Genomic DNA, 19,237 nt, shown 5'->3' with positions numbered 1-19,237 from the left:
TATCGATATATTTCTATAACTCTTATTGTTTCTGTTCCAGTTTGTCATTGTATACCTCTGTTTAATTCCTACATGTCAGATTATCCTCCAGCTCTGCAAGTATGCCCACAATGGCAGCCCAAGATTGTCTAGGCTTAAAATCATATACTGTCTTCTCTCTTTACCTTTGCTGAGAGGGAATGGTTTATAGACTGCCTCTGATTTTTGAGTAGAAGAGAGTCATTTATAGACTGTTCAGTAAACATTTATTACTTGCTGACTGTGTGCTGAAAATCAGATCCTTACTTTCAAAAAATTCATTGGAAGTTTCATCCTACCCTGCATTACTGCAGCATCTCCCAAAGTATTTTTCCCAGAATCTACTAGTTCTAACAGATGTCGAAAGATATTGTGTGAAAAGAGGCTCAAGGATCAAATAACTAGGGGAAACAGTGAGTTAATAAAGGTTTTCTGGTTTCTTTAATACCTTAACATGCATCCCACCTCTCCCAGTGAGGCATAGCACATGTAGATTTATTAGCTCAGGGAATCCTTTCTCTACAGAGCATCTTGTGCGTCTAAGGCTTTGAAATACCCTTTGGGAAATACTAAGCACACAGTCTTATACAATTACCTTCTGTATTATAAAGTCATTCTCTTCTGGCTGCTGAGGGTCTGTTAAGCATTTATTGAACACCTACTGTATGTCAAACATCATGCTGTGTGCCAGAGTAACAGTCAAATAAGATGCATCTCTATTCTTTAAAAAGCTCACAGTTTTATAGAATCATATGCTTCAACCCATTATGTAGAGCTGCGTTGTCCATTATAGTAGCCACTAACCACTATGGTTACTTAAATTTAACTTAATTAAGATTAAATAAAAATTAGGTTCTTATCTTACTAGCCACACATGTCTAGTGTTAATTGTATTGGGTAGCACAGATACTGAACATTTCCATCATTGTGGAACATTCTCTTGGACACCACTGAATTAGAGGTCTATGATACACTATTAAGACCCTCTCCAACCATGAATGGCCGCCAGATGTGTTCAAAATTGTCCCTATGCTGCCTCAGTGAGGCATTGCCATTTAGCTCTTTAAGCTCCTGGGATGGTCTGCTTCTCTTTGCGAGGCCATTTCCCTCCCAGTTTACAGAAGAAGAACAGATAAGACTCACAACCATCTGCTCAATGCTTCTGCCTAGGTCTCATTTCAGGGTCTCCACCTCAGGGAGCAGCTCGATACCTCAGGAGTGCTATTGGTCTCTGGGGCACCAAATCGTCATTACACTTTACTCTGCCTGCAGTGTTGGAAATTGCTGTAGAATGTCAATCACAGCACGAATTAATTCATCTTCATGAGCATTTGTATGAAAATGTGAATTGTCAGTGTGGCTTGATGCCCATATGAGAGCCTGCCAAGTGTTGGCTGCTATGTGTGGTCTAGACTAGTTCAAATTTCCCAGCCAGATAAGAGTAGATTCTTTGGCTCCAAAAGATGTCAAATGAGTATTAAGTTGGGATTTGAATGCAGGAAGGTTTTCCTTATTGAAATATAACAGTATATATTTCACCATCTACCTGTCCTACCACAATAAAAACATGAGGAGAAGATTATAAGCAGTCACTAAGTAGGGACTTGTGTGGTCACTTGTGTGGCCTTAAGAACACTTGTTCCCATGAAGTAATTTTATATATAAAGGTCAGATATACAAGCCACCAACAAGGCCACTTAGCCATAATGTAGTACTGGACCATAGTACTAATCAGTATTAGTTCCATGATGTTAGTGTTCATAGATTCCTACCACATTGTGAATCTGAGTGTAAATGGACCAACAAATAAAAATGAAATGCATACAGGTAGATCTGGAGGAAGAAAGAGGAATTCAGACTACTCCAAAGGGAACTCCCTGGAGTTCCTTGAATGGGCCATGACCTCTTACCTCCCGGCCATGGTATGTGCCCATCCGTCTGCCTCCAGGTCCTCCTAAGTCTTGCTCATCCTGCAAGTCTTGGCTTAAACATCCCTTCCTCAGAGTCGACTTCCCTCACTCCACATCATGGTAGGTCCCTGCGGACTGCTCCCAGAGCTCCCTGATCCCAAAGAGGGCAACCAAGTAGACGCCACAATATCTGGAAGGAGTAGTGTCAGAAGGGATAAACCATCACTTCCACTATTTTCTGTTCCTTAAAAGTGAGTCACTAAGTCCAGCCTACACTTAAGGGGAGGGGAATTAAGCTCTATCTCTTGAGGAGAGGAATATCCAAGAATTTTTGGATGTATGTTTAAAGCACCACACAGACGAAAATTTTTTAACTGGTGATGTTTGTCTTCGGCCCCTGTATTGCCCTTTCTTTTCATTTCCCACATCCTAAAGCTCAGGTCTGCCACCTCTCCCAAGTGCTCATTGCTCCAGACATCACCTGCCTCCGTGGAAACACCCATCACCTCAGTGTAGTCACTTCCTCTTCCCCATCCTAGCCACGCGCCTTGAAGAAGACAACCTAGGCAGTGGACTCCACTCTCTCACTTCCCTTTTGATTCACAGGAATCTGCACTCGGTCACTCCAGAAACCTGCTCTTTCTCCTGAAGCAGTACCCTTGCAGGCCTGTGCACTTACTTGTGAAACAGAGAAGAAACAATGAATAATATAGTTCACTAATAATTCATGTTATGGATAAATCTTAAAAACATTGTGCTGAGCAAAAGAAACCAGACACAAAAAGGCCAACTGTTTGATCCCATTTATATCAAATTCCAGAACCATCTAAACTAATCCACAGCATCAGAAACCAGATCAGTGGCTGGCTGGGGCCAAGGGTGGGGGTAGAGGATTGACCACAAAGGGACAGGAGGCAGTTTTCAGAGGTGATAGAAATGTTTCATGTCTTAATTGTGGTGGTGTCGTGGGAGCATATAGCTGTCAGAACTCATCAAACTGTACGTTCAAATAGAAGGATTTTACTGGAGACAAAATATACCGTGATAAAATTTATTTTTAAAGTATGTTTGATAAATATATCTGACATATTTTACAAACAACCTCAATATTCACAAGAAGAATGTTTTGACAGGTCTTCGTGGAAAACTTTTGTCTTCCTGCTGCATGAGTGGTTAAGGAGATAAAGTGGAAGGAAAAGTAGCCAGAAGTACTTCATGTCACAGAGATAGGTGGCTCTCCGTCCCCTCTGGCAATAGTAGGAACGACTGTAACCCATTCCGCAGCACATCACCTGGGGAGATTCCAGAAAGTATCCCAGTTCTCAGGCCTCATCTCAGACCTGTTAAATTAGAATCTCCAAATTTGGGGCCCAAGTGAAGGAAAGCTCTCCAGATGGCTCTCCTGTGACACTGCGGGAAAGCCCCAGTGCTTCTCAAACTTTGTCCTGCCCAAGAACATCTGAGAGCGTGGGAAGGGTTCTACCACTGGAAATTCTGATTCCGTAAGCCTGTAATGGGGCTCATGAATCTGCATTTTTCATAAGCTCCCAGGTAATTCTGATGCAGGTGGTCCAGGCATCACACTTTGAAACGCATACCAGCTATTCTCAAATTTCTAAGCAGAATTGGAGTTCAACAAGATGCCTGGGCCAAAGAGTGGCCCTTTCATCTTGATTTTTTTTTTTGAGGAAGATTAGCCCTGAGCTAACTACTGCCAATCCTCCTCTTTTTGCTGAGGAAGACTGGCCCTGAGCTAACATCCATGCCCATCTTCCTCTACTTTATACATGGGATGCCTACCACAGCATTGCTTTTGCCAAGCAGTGCCATGTCCGCACCTGAGATCCGAACTGGCGAACCTGGGCCGCTGAGAAGCAGAACGTGCACACTTAACTGCTGCGCCACCGGGCCAGTGCCTCATCTTGATATTTTAGATGGCATCCAGACCCATTACTTCTGTTTCCTTAAGCCCAGGCTTCCTGCCTCCACCCCAGCCCTTCCCCCTGATCCACTGGACACCCAGTACCCTATCTAGACAGTGGTGTTTTTATCACCCCCTGCTGGCAGCAGTCATCACCATACTCTAGAAGCCCATCCCCCAAGACCTCACCCCTTTATCCTGATGCCTCACCTGTGTTAGAGCCCCCATCACACAAACCTTAGTGCTACTGGGGCCCAGTGCTCCAGGCACATAGCTAGGTGCTGGGGATACAGCGATTGGCCAGGCTTGATCCTTGACATGAGCCTTCTTATCAGTGCCGAGATGTGAATGGTCCTAATTCTGCCACTGGTAAAATGAGAGGCCGTAACCAAGAGGAGTGGTCCTTAGCATGAGGTTCTGTGAACATGCTGGGTGGAGCCTGAGCCCAGTTGTGGGACCTTGCCTCCTGTTCCACCAGAGCTGCCACGTTTCTCTCCTTCCTGCCTTCTGTGTGACGTTACGGTAGAAGAAATGGTTTCTGCTGCTAAAACAAGTTGTAGACCCACCAGATTAGGAAAGGTTTCGATTTCCCTCCAGTTCTGGCACATTGTGGATCTAGAATGACATCGATGGTCACTGCCTTTCCTTTTACTTCATTTATTTCTATTAGTATAATTATTTTAAAACAGAGGGTTATGGTAGAGATTTATGTCTATGTCTTATTAACATATTTCAGCATAGAAGAACTTTACATGGCCTGTAATAACTATATACTTTCAAAATTTGGTATGGTCAGCATCTGAGGATATAACAAGAAGGAAATTTTTTCAGTAAAGCCAAGGACCAGGTGCTTTAGGAAATATGTTTGTGTATTACCTCATTTATTCTGCACACAATTCTATGAGATAAATACTGTTTTTATCTCCATTTTAGAGAGGAGGAAAATCAGGCAAAGAGGTGAAGTAACTTGTCCAATATCACATAGCTCTGTGGGGCCAGGAGTTGAACACATGCATTCTGACTCCAAAACCCAGACGTGGCCTCTGCTGAGGAAATGCAGGAGGTGGCTTTTTGCCCAGGGACACACTAACTCAGTTGGGTTCTGATGATCGACAGCAGCTAGATGATCCCCGGGGTTCTCTTCCTCTCTCAGCAGTGTCTGGCTGTGACACCATAGTCAAGTCACATCAACCGTCTGAGTCACGGAATGTGCGTTGTTGAATGACTCCAGTGAATAACAGTGTGCAAAGAACTGGTGCTCAGTGCCGGGGCAACCAAAAGTCATGGCCCCTGCCTCAAGAAGTTCAATGTCTGTAGGTCAGAAGACCCAAACCCAAAGCCTACCAAGGTCCTACAGAGGTCGCACCTGTGAGTTAGCAAGCCGGTAGTGATAGGAAGCTGTGGGAGCAGGCACCGTGCAACCCCAGCTTGTGGTTTCAGTGGGAGAGCAGAGACCCGGGGTTTCCAAATCAAAAGAAATTGGAGCTCCAACATTTTAGGTGAACTCTCCAGAATTTTAAATGGTGGCAACCGATTAGAGCGGTTCTTGTATTTTATTTTTAAATCTACAGGCCTAACCAACTCTTCCTAGGAGTACAATTTGCCTAGGGGCCATCGTCTTGCGTTCCTGCCTTAAACAGAGACTGTGGTGGGCAGGTGAGAGTCTGGCCCATTACACATTCAGTGTCTGCACTTGGAGTGTTATTTTTAGAGTTTTTCCTTATCTCGAAAACCCAGAACATCCAAGCATAGGAAGTGAAACATGCCGGGGGGCGGGTGGCATGTTTGGGGTGTACGGGGTTTGTGTGAAGCAGACAAAGCAATGGCCATTTGATTAGGTTGATGTCAATTTCATACCGTACTGCTCTCTGCTCCATCACCATTGCTGGTCTGCAGGGGCTGTACTGCTGCAGGCAACAAGGCACAGTCACATCTGTTCCTTTATCATTGGCTTCACTTGACGCGACCAGTGTCATCGCCAGTTGGCATTTAGATTGTTGACCCCGTTGCTGCCAAGCCCCGGCCGTCAGCAGCTGTTGTTATTGTATATGCCTACTCCAAACAGAGCCTTCAGAAACCCCGTCGTATACCACCTCTGCTCTAGGGAACTGGCAGAAAATACCAGCATACTCACAGCACACTCAAGAGATTTTATCTATTCATCTTTGAAAAACATTGGCAAATGGACAGGAGTCAAATATGCTGTTTACCCACATCTAACATACGCTGGTTTTCGTTTTATGGCCCTAATGATTGAAGAGGAAGACTTGTCATTAAAGTTGGCACTCCTGCTCGTATCTAAATTCCATTTTTAATATAAGGTTTCTATTGTGGTTTGCTCTTTTTTTGGAACTCACTGCTTCCCTAGTGGTTACAACAGCCTTTGTACATACACTACAGAGGAATCTTAATAAGTGCTCACTGAGTGTGGTTTTCTGCTTGGTGTCACTGGTGTGAGATGTTAGCGTTATAAGAGGTTCTCAGACATAGTTACTCTTTATTTTGGTTTCTGTTGATGGTGCAAGGGTGCTTGGCATTTGCATTAATAGAGATACATTGTTCCAAATGGAAGAATTCTTATAAACATTTTCGTTTCCAATATTGACAGCAATAACAGAGGAATTTAATTAGTTGGACATGCATGTGTTCTTGGAGCACAAGCACACACATGTGCACAGACACACACATGCTAATACTCATTTTTTCCTGATAAAGCTTCAAATCTTTGAAAATGCCTTCTCTGAGTATTTTTTTTTCATTGTGTTAATGGAATTGTATTCTTCCTTGAAGCTTTGAAATTATTTCTTCCAAAATTGGTATCTATGCCGTCTTTTTCATTGTCGTTTAGTTTTATTTTAAATTACGGTAAAATACATATAATACAAGATGTGACTTCTTAACTATTTTAAGTTTACAGTTCAGTGTCATTAAGCATGCACACGTCGTTATTCAACTATCACCCCCAGCCATCTCCAGAACTTTTCATCTTGATACGTATGGTTCTTATTATTTTATTTTTTAATGTTTTTTCACGTGTGAGCCAGGTCTTTAGGATGTGCAGTTGAGGCCAGAAAGGGGAACAAAAAGTATGCAAAGGAAAATGGTATCTGCTTTCATTTCTCTGCAGCAGAGGCAGTGCTGCTCGCAACTCTCAATACATTAGACAATCTCCCTCTTACATTGGGAGCAAAACAGAGTGACAGCAGTGCCACATAGTGACCTCTATTGCTAAAAAGTCTAAAATTATAGTTATGTAATAAAATATCAGAAGAGCAAGTAAGGAAGCAGCCCTAACAAGTAAAAATTGCCTTGGCCTCCAAAGCACGTTCCCTTTATGTAAAATTCATGTTGTTTTCATGGTTCATTAATTGGGAATCTGAGACTAAAAAGAGAAAGGCTCGCCTCCTCCCGCTCTCTGACAGCTGTGGAAGTTTCTAAGGGACTGTAGGCACGTGCGGAGTTTACTCCATTCTTGTTCGAAATGTGTCTTCTTACTGATGTAGCATCACTGCCCTCCCAAGATAGGAGAAATAGTGGACTGTTTATGGCCACGTGACTTTGGAAAGGCAGCTTGGGCACCCATTTATAACCTCCTGGGCTTTAAAATGATAGAGTCACACTGCTCGTGGTATCCGCAGGGTCAGCAAACTTTTTCTGAAAAGATCCAGATACTGGGGTTGGCCCCGTGGTGCAGCGGTCAAGTGCACCGCGGCCACTTCTGCGGCCCAGGGTTCGCTGGTTCGGATCCTGGGTGCGGACATGGCACTGCTCATCAAGACATGCTGTGGCAGGCGTCCCACATATAAAGTAGAGGAAGATGGGCACGGATGATAGCTCAGGGCCAGCCTTCCTCAGCAAAAAGAGGAGGATTGGCGGCAGATGTTAGCTCAGGGCTAATCTTCCTAAAAAAAAAAAAAAAAAGATCCAGATCCTAATGTTTTGGCTTGTGGGCCATAAATGGTCTCTGTTGCACTTACTCAACTCCACCACTGAAGTGGGCAAGCAGCCCCAGACAGTGCATGAACCCATCGGTGTGAATGTGCTCCCATACAACTTCATTTGTGGATGTGAAAATTTGAATGTCATGTAATGTTCAGGTGTCATGAGATTTTACTCTTCTATTGATTTTTTTTTAAACCATTTACAAATGTAAAAGTCATTCTTGCTTTTGGGCCATACAAAACAGGTGTGGTCTGGATTTGGGCTGTGGGCTGTAGTTTCCTCGCCCCTCATGTAGAGGAAAAACAGGATTCCAAGGCCCTTTGACAAGATCTGAATGACAGATCTCGGTTCAAATTCTCGCTTTGCCAAGTATTAACATGCAACCTTGGGCAAGTCGCTAATGTGTCCAACTTTCAGTTTCTCCATAGGGAAACATAATGGCCATCCCACAGAGATGAGAGTCAGTGACTAAGTGGGACACGAAACGGTGACCAGCCCCTAAAGCCCTGAGGAGGCTATATTTCTCTCTACGAGAGCTTGAGAACCCATTTCACTTGGTGGTTGCCAAACTCCTAGCAAGCAATCTTATTTTATTAAAATGAAAATTCACTTTGTGTCATGTCTATTTACTCCATTAACATAATACTTTGATCCTACCAAAGGAATGAGACTGTTAAAAAACTACAAACTTCCTAAATTACAGGCTCTCTGAGGAAGAAAAATCTCCATGTGTTTTCACCAGACACACAATAGAGGTCTTATTAAGTGATGGCAAGCTCTGTCCTGTGGTGAATTCAGCTAGGCTGAATGGCTTCTGTGGAATTCTTTGTTTTCCCTGGGGAGGTAAATTCTTTCTCTAGGGACCCATGCCCTGAAAGTTCAGGACACACCCCAAACGACAAATCCTATTTCTTCGGGTTCTCTTGAACATCATTAAGAGTTGGACCCATTAAGCTTCTTTCAGAACAAATAAAAGTCTGCGCCTGCAGCCTACCCTCACCAGCCGGTGCCTTTCCCTCCCCACCCTGATGAAAAAGCCAAGTGACAGAAGTAAGGGGAGAATTCCTTCCCCTGCCCTCCCACATCCAGTCTTCGAAGAGCTGGGCACCCCAACAGGTGGGCACTGGGCCATGTTGAAATCTGTTACATCCCTCTAAGGGGGTGGGTGCATTCGATCACCCTTTGCTCATCCCAAAACAAGGGGCATAAGGAGCATCTGCCAGAAGCAATCCAGCTGTGCTGACAAATGCGAAGTGTGGAAGGGAGGAAGTCAGACCCCTTGGAGCTGTGAGGCCCTCCAGCCAGGCTGTGGAGGGGGTGGGCAGGCAGAGACGGGAGGAGGGAGGAGGAACGGCTGACAGCCCGCGAGGGCCGAGACTGTGCTCATTGGGTTACCGATAGCATCACGCTGATGGATGCGTGGTCACGGTCAGGAGCTAAGAGTGCGCCAGTGATAAGGATTGGATAGGGGAGGACGTGGCAGGTAGTTCTGAAGAGTGAGTCAGGTTGTTAAAAAGCACAGCCTGGCAGAATGGGGGCCTGTGGGGCTTTGGTGAGGAGATCTTGAGAAATGCAGTGACGGCAAAATGTTTTGATTCATGCTCTTGCTTTCATGAGACATTGTGAGGCAGCCTGCCGTGTGTCCATAACCCATCTCCTGTGGTTCAATAAAAGAGCTTCAAAAATGTGCAGCTCTGCCTTTCTAAGAACCAGTGTAAATCAAGAGACTGGATATGTTTACATAAAATGACTGATTTTTAATGTTTGCAGGATTTGGGAAAAGAAGAGCAGTTTGATTCTTGTATCGTATGAATAAATATTCTCCATGGGTGGTCGCTCTGTGTGTTCATCTATGCATACATATGTATACATGTGCTTGGGGGCGTGCATACGTGTGCATACATTCATACACACACCCCTCCATAGGGAAACGCCGTCCGTGTCAGTAATGTGGGCTGCTGTTTAAGAACAGAACTAATCAAATAAATATTGTTCTTTCCTGTTTAGGGAGGTCTGGCCCTGCCATGTTTCTATTTTTATTTCTTTTGGCTTATTTGCCACCCACATTCCTAAAAGAAAGCAGAAAGAACATTTCTAATTCCTGTGTGCTGGCTGGATCCCATATATACTTTAAGTTGGGAGAAGTTTTAAAAAATTTTTGTTGTCTGGCCGCCCTGCCTGCCTTATGAGAATTCAGACTTTGGCATATTAGCAAGGAGAAACAGTGGCCCTGGCTATGGGCCGCCCGTGCATGGTTCCATTGGCCAAGTCCCTGTCCCTGTGGCCAGGGCTGGCTTTGTATGGCAGCTGACTCAAGGGGATTCAGCTGAAAGCTCACACAGACATGAATGAAGATCTATTCGCACGATCCCTTGGGATATAGTGAACTAGTAAGAAAGACAGGTTTTCAAGTTTTAACCTTGGCCAGCCTAATTACTAGCTATGTGTCTTTGACCAAAGGACTTAACCTCAGTTCTCTCCTGTGTAAAGTGAGGATGACACCACTTGCTACCTCAGCCTGCAGTGAGGACTGAATGAAATCATGAATGGGAAGCCTTGAGCACAGAACGTGGCACGCAGAAAAAGTGCAGGAAGTGCTAGATACTGCTCTGTGGGGAGCACGGTACAATTTTGTTAATCGATTAAGGCTCTTACACTGCTGCCGCATCTTGCCCACTCCATCTTTTGTGACTCGACACTACTTCATTCATTCATTCCTCAAGTTATTTATCTGTATAATGCCTCGTTCCAAGACTCATTTAGGGTGGCTAGTGACAGGCTCCTACTGGAATTCTTTCTCTCAATTCCCAATAAATAGACACAACTACGTTAAGAAAAAGAGTTTTAAAAAAATCTTTAGGCTCCATGCTGGATCCTCACCCAAGACACATGCTCTTTACTCCCTGGTCAGTTTGCCCTCCTGAACAGAAGCTTCCAGACCAGAAGCCCCGCCCCAGGACCACTGGGGAGGACCTGCGTCCTCTGGCTTCAAAGGCCCTGAGGACAGGAGTGGAGGGCTCTGAGCCCAGGGGGAGGGCACCTCAGAGATCCTCCATGCAGGGTCATGGTGTTTCCAACCTTCCCCAGGCTCCCGGAACCAGCTCAGAATGGTCCAGTTCAGCAAGGAGACTGAACTGGGTCCATGCACCTGGAAATGTACAGAGTGGCCCTGCTCTGGGTGAAGGTGGAATCCTCCTCTCTTGTTCGGCCTTGCAGACCTGAGGGCTCCTGAGAAAGTCATGCCCTAGGAGACCCCAGCCATGGAATAACCTGCATACCCAAGGGAGCTGGGCTTGGAGAGGCCCTTCCCCTGGAATTGTCAAGGCATTTGGGAAAGGGCCAGTCTTTTTCTCTCTGATACACACAGCTATTTGGATTCTAGAAAGTGAGAGGAGAAACACTCCACAGCGAGGGGAGAGCTGACCTCATCTGGACAGCTGTGGTCCTGAGAGCAGGGCAGGCGGGAGGGAGCTGCCCCCACCCCACTGCTGCTTCCACCTTCAGCCGTCCAGCTTTCCCACAGGGAATGGGCTGGAGAGCAGTTGGGAATGTTTTGTATCTGCGTGTTTGTTTTTCTTTTCCTTTTTTCTCTTCTCTCTTATCCTGGGGATTTCCCTGCAGCAAGCTGGCTGCCATTTTCCTGGGCTCCCCCTGGAAGTGCAACGCTGTCCTTCAGGGCAGAACTGCGCCCCCTGTCTGCGGGAGGGCTAGCTGCCAGGCCACATCCTTAGCAACCAGCTCTGGGGTCCTGGGATCCTCTTTCTCTCTTTCTGTCTTTCCTCGCCCCCTGAGTCCTGTTCCCTTTCTCTGAGTGCTCTGTCTCCCATCTGGGCAGCTTGCACCCTCACAGACATGGAAGCAGGGCATGAAAGGATGCGCAGGAGTGTTCTGGGCAGGTGAAGGAAAGGGGCTGTCCTTGCAAAAGAAACAAGCATGCAAGACACAGAAACAAACACGCAAGGGGTGTGCGAGGCTGGAGGGAAGAGGGAGGCAGATCCTGCAATCCTTGCAGTCACTGGAAGTTGCTGGGACTTTATCTGCTAGGAGATGGAGATGAGTGGAAACAAGTGTATGCCTCTTTGGATTTGCAGCAGCTCTGTTGATGACACACGCAGAGATTAGAGAGTGCTTCTCCACCGTTGACCTTGGCTACACATTGGAATCACAGGGCAACGTGGTATCACAGGAAATTCTGAGCCCTTCACACTTGATGATTAGGAAACAACAGCTGATTCTGAATCTTATAATCAAATGCCTTAGCACAATACCACTTCCTCTTCTGAATCTACAGCCCCTAAACCCACACCTGCCCATCCTTGGAATTCTTTTGATGCCAGTATGGCGATGCTTCTCATAGTGTCATGATGCTAGAAGAAGCCTCATCGAATCTTTGTTCCTGTCTACAGTCAGAAATTGCCTCAAGCTGACCCACGTGGTTTAGCTGACCGTCACAGCATCCCTTGCTGATGCCAACTCGCATTTCTTCCTGTTCTCATCCTCCTCGCTCCTCCAGGAAAACTGCTAGTTCCAAAGGGACTTGCTTTTGCTACCGCTGGGTTAGATTTTGAGACAAGGAAATAGCAAAATATCTGCCTGGCCTCCAGTGTAGAAACATGGCCTGGGGGAACGGGTGTTGGCAGGAGCGGAGGACCCTGGAGGGGCAGGTGGGTCAGGGATGGTTCTGGTGGAATCTTGGCAGACACAGCCAGCCCAGTTGTTTGAAATGGAGGGGGGAAGGGGGCAAGACCCATGAGAGAAGTAGAATTTTCAAGATGGTTAACATTGTCAATCCATGCACTTAGGGGAAGAAAAAAAATAGCCGATAACAAAAGAAACAAATGGGCAATATGGATACCACTTGGAGGTTTTTAAATCTCTAAGAAATGGAATTTGAAGGATGAAAGGCACCACAGAAAGCCATCTTTCTGACCCGCTGTGGGGAATGAAATTCTTCCTGATTATAGGGATCTGGCATTACCCACACCCTCATCCTCCAGCCCAGCCAGAAATGGTGTCCCTGTACTTTGTGATGCAGTTCAAGCCCTCTTTCCCAAGCCTGTCTCTACCTGAGAGGAGCCTGGGGGCTGAGGAGAGGTGAGGCCTGGCCGTCTCCAGCATGCGGGCAGGTGACTGGGGGCCTGAGCCGGGCTGCCGGTTGGTGGGCAAAAAAGCGCTTTATAAAAGGAGCACCAGGTCCAACTGCCTTTTGTGGTGCACTCACTGCTTTTCTTTCGTGTCTTTTTGGCAACCATCACCTTAATATATTACCTTTAAATGTGCTGAAGAAGCTCTGCTATTGGAGAAGGCGAGTCCATTTACACAAAGGTCATTTCACCAAGTTTTCAGCACAGTGTTCTCCTTCTGCTGACCACACTGCCTTCTCCACCCACCTTCCTTTTGTCTCTTTGTGTCCCGTTCTTCCTCAATCATTACTTTATTTCCAATATTTCTCCCTTTCCTTTCTTCTTGTTTCTCAGAATTAGCAGGAAGTTGGTAAATTAAAAAAAAAAAAAACAGGAAATAGGCTTTAAAATGCTCTTGTGGCACTTCTATTCCTAATACATGTTAAAACACTAGGAAAAAGAAAGAGCCTCAGTTCTTCTCGCCCCCCCCCCCCCGCACCCCCACAGTGGAGTAATGGAAACAGCATGGTTTTCATTTGTTTACTTGTTTTTGAGTCAACCAAATCTGGGTTCAAATCCATATTCTTCCACTTGCTAGGTATGTGAACTTGGGCAAGATACTTCAGTTCCCTGAGCCTCCATTTCCTCATCTGTAAATTAGAAAAGACTGCCCACTTCACAGAGTTTTGAGAAAGAAGTACACAAAATAAATACAAGCGCCACCACCATAGGTACTCAATGCATAGTTCCCTCCGCCTCTCATTTGACTGGGTCTATAGACCTAATAATTGTTCTTCTTCATTGGATTTAGTCTAATTAACAAATTTTTTTAAGCATCTGGTATGGGCCAGGTCTTATACATGAGTGTCCAAACAGAAACATGGTATGATTCCTCTCTTCAAGAGCGGTCTCGTGCTGCCCTGAACCAGGACGGTGATAACCTCCCACAGAACAATGTGAAAGGTGCTCCCGGCACTCAGGGGAACCAGAAGAGGAGCGCCTAAGACTTCTTGGGGACAGGGTGGGGAAGATACGAGAAGGTGTGCCTGAGGAAGTGACACCGATCAAGAGCCTTGAAGGATGTTGGAGTTGGGAGAAATGTGTTCTGGAAAGAGGGCCAAATGAAAGCAGATATATGGAAATTGCTGTGGGTTGAACAGGAGAGGCGAGATGGGGAGTGATGGGGAATGAGGCTGAGGAGTTGAGAAGGGTCAGATCAAGAAGAGCATTGTATGATAGAGTTGGGACTTAGTTTGAAAACTGTGGAGAGCCATTAGGAGTTTAGCTTAAGAACAGCCAATAATGCCAGAGGGACTTAGCTGAAGCACGCTGAGCTGGCCCAACAAGGTGCCTCTCTAGAATCGAGGAGGTGTGCAGAGAGTCCACAGGCCAGGAGTCCTAGCTCTGGCGTTAATTAGTCGTGCCACCTTAGGCAAGTGGCTTACTCTCTCATGGTCTATTTTCACGTCTCTGAAGTGAAGGTCTTGGACTAGATAATACCCACGTGTCCTCCTAGCTTTACCAGGAGTCTGTGATCCTGCAATTTTGTCACTGTTTTTCGGGGCTTGTTTCATAATTCCTAATGTTAACTGATGAAAACTGCTATGCCAGTGTGATGACTGACACCCAGTAGACATCTAAGTTTTTTCTTTATCTCTTCCATATAAAGATAGGTTACTAAAATGTATGATGGGAGAGTGTAATAAACTAAAGAGTCCGTTGGTTTCCTTGTAGTCTTGGCTGGGTCAGAAATTATTGGTGTGACCTAGAATGAGTCATTTTACTTTTCTGGACCACTTATTTCCTGCTCTTCACTACCAGTCCTGAAAATGGCTGCACTGAAAGATGAGAGATTTGACCCTTAGAGTTCACGTGAGTTTGTTCTATGTATATCAAAAAACTTGTTGCAAAGGCTAGCAAATATCTCTATTTCAGTTTAAAAGTTTTTAAATCAGAACGGAAGAGGCTGAGCATCTCATGCAAAAGGTATGCTTATTTCTTCCACCACCACCATTCCCCACAAAAACAAGGCAAAAGTCATTTTAACTTCATTTCTAAAAGAAAACATGATTTTAATTTGGGGATTTGGTCTACTTCTCTTTTTGTTGTTTTTTTCAATTACTGGAGCTGATTTTCTTAGAAAAAATTACATGTGTATTAAAAACACCTAGAAATCCAGAGAATAGGGGCTGGTCCAGTGGCACAGCAGTTAAGTTTGCATGCTTGGCTTCCAGGGCCCAGGGTTCGCTGGTTCAGATCCTGGGCGCGGACCTACACACTGCTTATCAAGCCATGCTGTGGCAGGCATCCCACATAAAAAGTAGAGGAAGATGGGCACGATGTTAGCTCAGGGCCAGTCTTCCTCAGCAAAAAGAGGAGTATTGGCAGCAGATATTAGCTCAGGGCTAAAAATCCAGAGAATATGCAAAAGGAAAATAATTAGAAATGGGAAACATATATCCAGTCATTCACCCAGAGATAAACCCATCACATTGGACTCATATTTTGTTTATATTTTCCCAAAGTAATCAGATCAATTTATATATACTGTTATGTGACTTGACCAAAATATCCCTCTTCATACATTAACATAGAACAAAGTTTTAAGGCTCCTCTCAGATTCGGCGAAAATGAAATGATGAATTCCAATGCTGGTGGCAAGTGATGAGATGCAAGTGTGTGCAAAGTGATGAGGGAACCCAAGAAGAGAGCCAGTTAAGCCTTTCTGGGAGCTGACAGTTGGATCTTGAAGGATACGAAAATTTGCCAGGCATTTCCCAGATAGAAGAAACAGCCCATGAGAACCTACTAGAAACCTTGACAGACCGTGGACTGTAGGAGACCAAGCGGGTGTGGTGAGTGGGGTTCAACACGAGGTGAGCAGAGGGGTGGGTGGGTCCTGGGTGTGAACAGCTTTGTCTGCCAGGCTGCAGAGTGCGGAATTTGTTCTGTTGACACTGGGGGACCAGGAACTTTACACAATCCATTACTGCCTCACCTCATGTTAAAGCAAATGATACCCAGGGAGCACAACCAAAACCTGGCTTTACTCTTTTCTTAAGAATGGATTTTTTAGAATCTTGGGGCTTAAAAAAACCTTCCTATACAAGCCAAATACAGTCTTGATGAACGTTTCTCAGAAAATTCTAATCACCTGTGCAGAAGCCTCTTAAGCACCTTTGGAGTTCTTCAGTGACCTGCCAGAATACTGCCTTCAGGGAACTCCTGCAATGGCAAATTTGTCTTTAAGGAGCAACCTGCCCAGAAGTTGTTCAGGCCACTCTCCCCAGTAGGAAGGAATGTGTTTGGCCATGCTGATTTATGCCTGCGGGGGAACTCTGATGAGGAGGAAAGCTCTGTAACCCAGGATTGGCCGGCTTTTTGGTTTTTGTTCTTTAATCTCAGAACCAGCTGTTTCTTAACCAGCTCATTGGCGCCACCCAATGGGTAAGTGCTAGAATACACCTTTGAAGGGCTGTAGGCTTTTGAAGGGTGGATGGAGCTGAGACAGCCTTCCTCGCTTCTGATCTGTTATTTCAACCATTCTTCCCCTATAAGAATGTTGAGAGGCATCCCAATAAACAGTTTCCCACCTGCATTTGGAGGTTGCGGTGTGGTGAGGAAAGCACTGGTCCTGCCTTTCACAGACTAACCCAGCAGCTCTGCTGAAGTCGCATATCCGCTCTCAAACTGTTCTCTCTTCTGCTTTTTTGGGTTTTTTTTCTAAACTCTTCCATATTTCTAGTGTCTACAGTCTTTTAGTGGCATAATCGTTTTAGTATTTACCCATTGCACTTGTAATTCAAAGTGGCATCAGTCTGCGTTAAGAAAAAATATCTCCTTGGCATTTTGAAAAGTCAGGAATGATTGCAACCATCTATAATTCATGTACGTCAATTAACATATGTCAAAATCATCCAAATGCATACTCATAAGAATGTGTCACCTGGTGTAGTGGAAAGAGCTGGCCTTTGCACTCAGATGGACCTCTGCTGAAATCCCACCCCTGCCACTCTCTGTGGCACTTTGAGAAGTGACTGTCCCTCTCTGAGCCTGTTTCCTCATCAGTCCAATGGGGATGGCAGCTCTTCCTCCACAGGATTAGGGTAAGAGTTACATGGGGTAATGTCTATAGAGCCGCAAGGGACACTGGGAGTGATGGACCTTTGTTTCATGGAAGCAACTGTTACTGTTTAGGCTCTGCAGCCACCTATCCACCCAGAGCAAACCACTTCTGCTCTGAGGACCGGATTCCTCTCTGTCAAATGGGATCATTCCTTCTCTTAGATTTACAGATGCAATGATATAACCATCCCAAAGCATCTGCATTTCATGGGTGCTTAAGAAATGCTAGTTCCTTTCTTTCCGAAAATATTGACCCATTGCAAATAAGTACAGAATTAGTTATAAAGCCAAAATTGTGTTCATCCCATGATCCCTCCCTCACTCACTCTTTCCTTCTCTCTTTCATACACAAACACATACACACACACACACACACGGCATTCCCACCTTATTTTTCCCATCTCTGTCATCAAAAGTTAACCAAAGACACAAGAACTTTTGGAAGCTTAACAAAGGAACAGCAGATTCGCTTTAAGGTCGTCATCATTTATTTCCGTTCCTCCCACCAGGCTGTGGGTCCTTATTTGAACAGTTGTGCATTTAGCTGCCTGCCCACCACCACTGGCCTCATCCTTCTCGGCCCCTTTGCTCCAGCAACAGCAACCCCAGATCCCGGGCGGGCTGCACCCTGGCCACTCTTCCCTCCACTGTAGCCCCTATTTTTCAGATCTTTCTCCCACCCTCATCCATCAGGCTCCTTCTCCTCCAAATTTTGGAGCCCATCTCTGAGTACATTATCAGAGAAGTCTCTCAAGCCTCTTTCCCCAGCACGAAGTGAGGGCTGCCATGTTCCTGCTTCTGAAGAGACCAAAAAAGGGAACGAATGAATACTGAGTTCATGCATATGTTAAGACTTTTAACCTTCCCAATCACCTTCCCAGGTGAATATCAGCATTCCACTTCTCAGATGAGGAGACTGAGGGCCCATTCATTGCTTAATTAAACATTTATTGGACATCACTGGGAATCCGGCAGCAAACAGCAGACACAGCCCTTTCCTCTGTGGCTCTTACAGGATCTTACATGGGATGAATCCAGGAGGCAAGAATGAAACAAATAATAGACTAGTCCAGTTGTGAAGGAAGATGCTAGGAAAGTAGAAGAGGAGGCCGTGACCTATCTCGGAGGTTAGGGAAGGTATCCTTAAAAAGGGGTATTTCAGCCAAAGACCCAAAGGCTAGGGGAGGTCACATAGGGGTAGTAAGGGCAGAAATGGGATCTAAAGGTGGGTGCATTTGATTCTACCAGGCCTCATGGCCTCTCCTCCTCTAAATATCTGCATTTGTTTCATTGTATTTTGGCTTGTGATCTACATGTCTTTCTCCCGGATAGATTGTAGCTCCTTGCAAACAGCAACCTGGTCCATAGTACAAGCAATAAGCATCGTAAATGGTCATTTAATTTTTCAATATATGTATCTCTATGTACTTGCTTGTATCGAATAATATTATAGGGGTGTGAAAGTGCCTAGATTCCACCACATATGTTCTTTCTTTAACCAACCTGCTGGCATCCTTTCTAAGACTCCCTGAGCACTCCTGTTTGCCATCTCCTCTTACTCAGATGTTTCCTGTTTTATAGGCTGGGGTGACCCAGGGTCAGTGAGCAAGAGATGTAGCAGCTGGCATCAGCTCTGCAGCAGGTGGAACATGGAAGCAGCTCGTTCACCTAATTAAAATGACATGAAACGTGTCCTCCCTGAGCATGGCACAGGGCTCATTGCCAGCTTGCTATCCAGGCCCCATTCTTGAGGATGAAAGAGGGGCCACCAGCCTGTGCCAGGCTCTGTGATAAGGATGAAAGCATATGTAGTGATCGAATGAAGATTTCTTTTATCTGGCAGTAGCTCACAGTCAAGCAGGGCTAACAGACACCCCCATCCTCCATGCACACACACATGTATAAACCAGTTCATTGCATGCAAGACTCCAGGTGGGCACAGGTGGGGGTGTGGCTAACTCTACAGGGGGTGGGGTGGGAGGGTCGGATGGTCTTCCAGGCTGGTAAAAGTCATCTTGGCTTAGTTGGGAACATGAGTGGTAGTCAAGTAAAGAGGACAGGGTGTGGTAGGAACAGGCCACAGGCAAGGGTCTCAGCGTGTGCAGAGGCCCAGAGAAAGAGAACGGATGACACATTAAGATCTGTAAATGCCCCCAAGGGCCAGGCAGGTGATGTAAATGGGTGAAAGGCCAGGTGGT

At 45.4% G+C, this 19,237-nt stretch overlaps 1 protein-coding gene across 2 annotated transcripts in view; it reads left to right on the top strand.

Annotated features, from left to right (window-relative positions):
* MOB3B (MOB kinase activator 3B) overlaps positions 1–19,237 on the top strand; it is a 182,303-nt gene that overhangs the window by 159,703 nt on the left and 3,363 nt on the right. The window lies entirely within an intron of this gene.

This window comes from Equus quagga, chromosome 6 (genome assembly GCF_021613505.1).
Source record: "Equus quagga isolate Etosha38 chromosome 6, UCLA_HA_Equagga_1.0, whole genome shotgun sequence".
NCBI lineage: Eukaryota > Metazoa > Chordata > Mammalia > Perissodactyla > Equidae > Equus > Equus quagga.
Note: the sequence above shows the minus strand (reverse complement) of the source record. Positions and strands in the feature narration are given on the sequence as shown.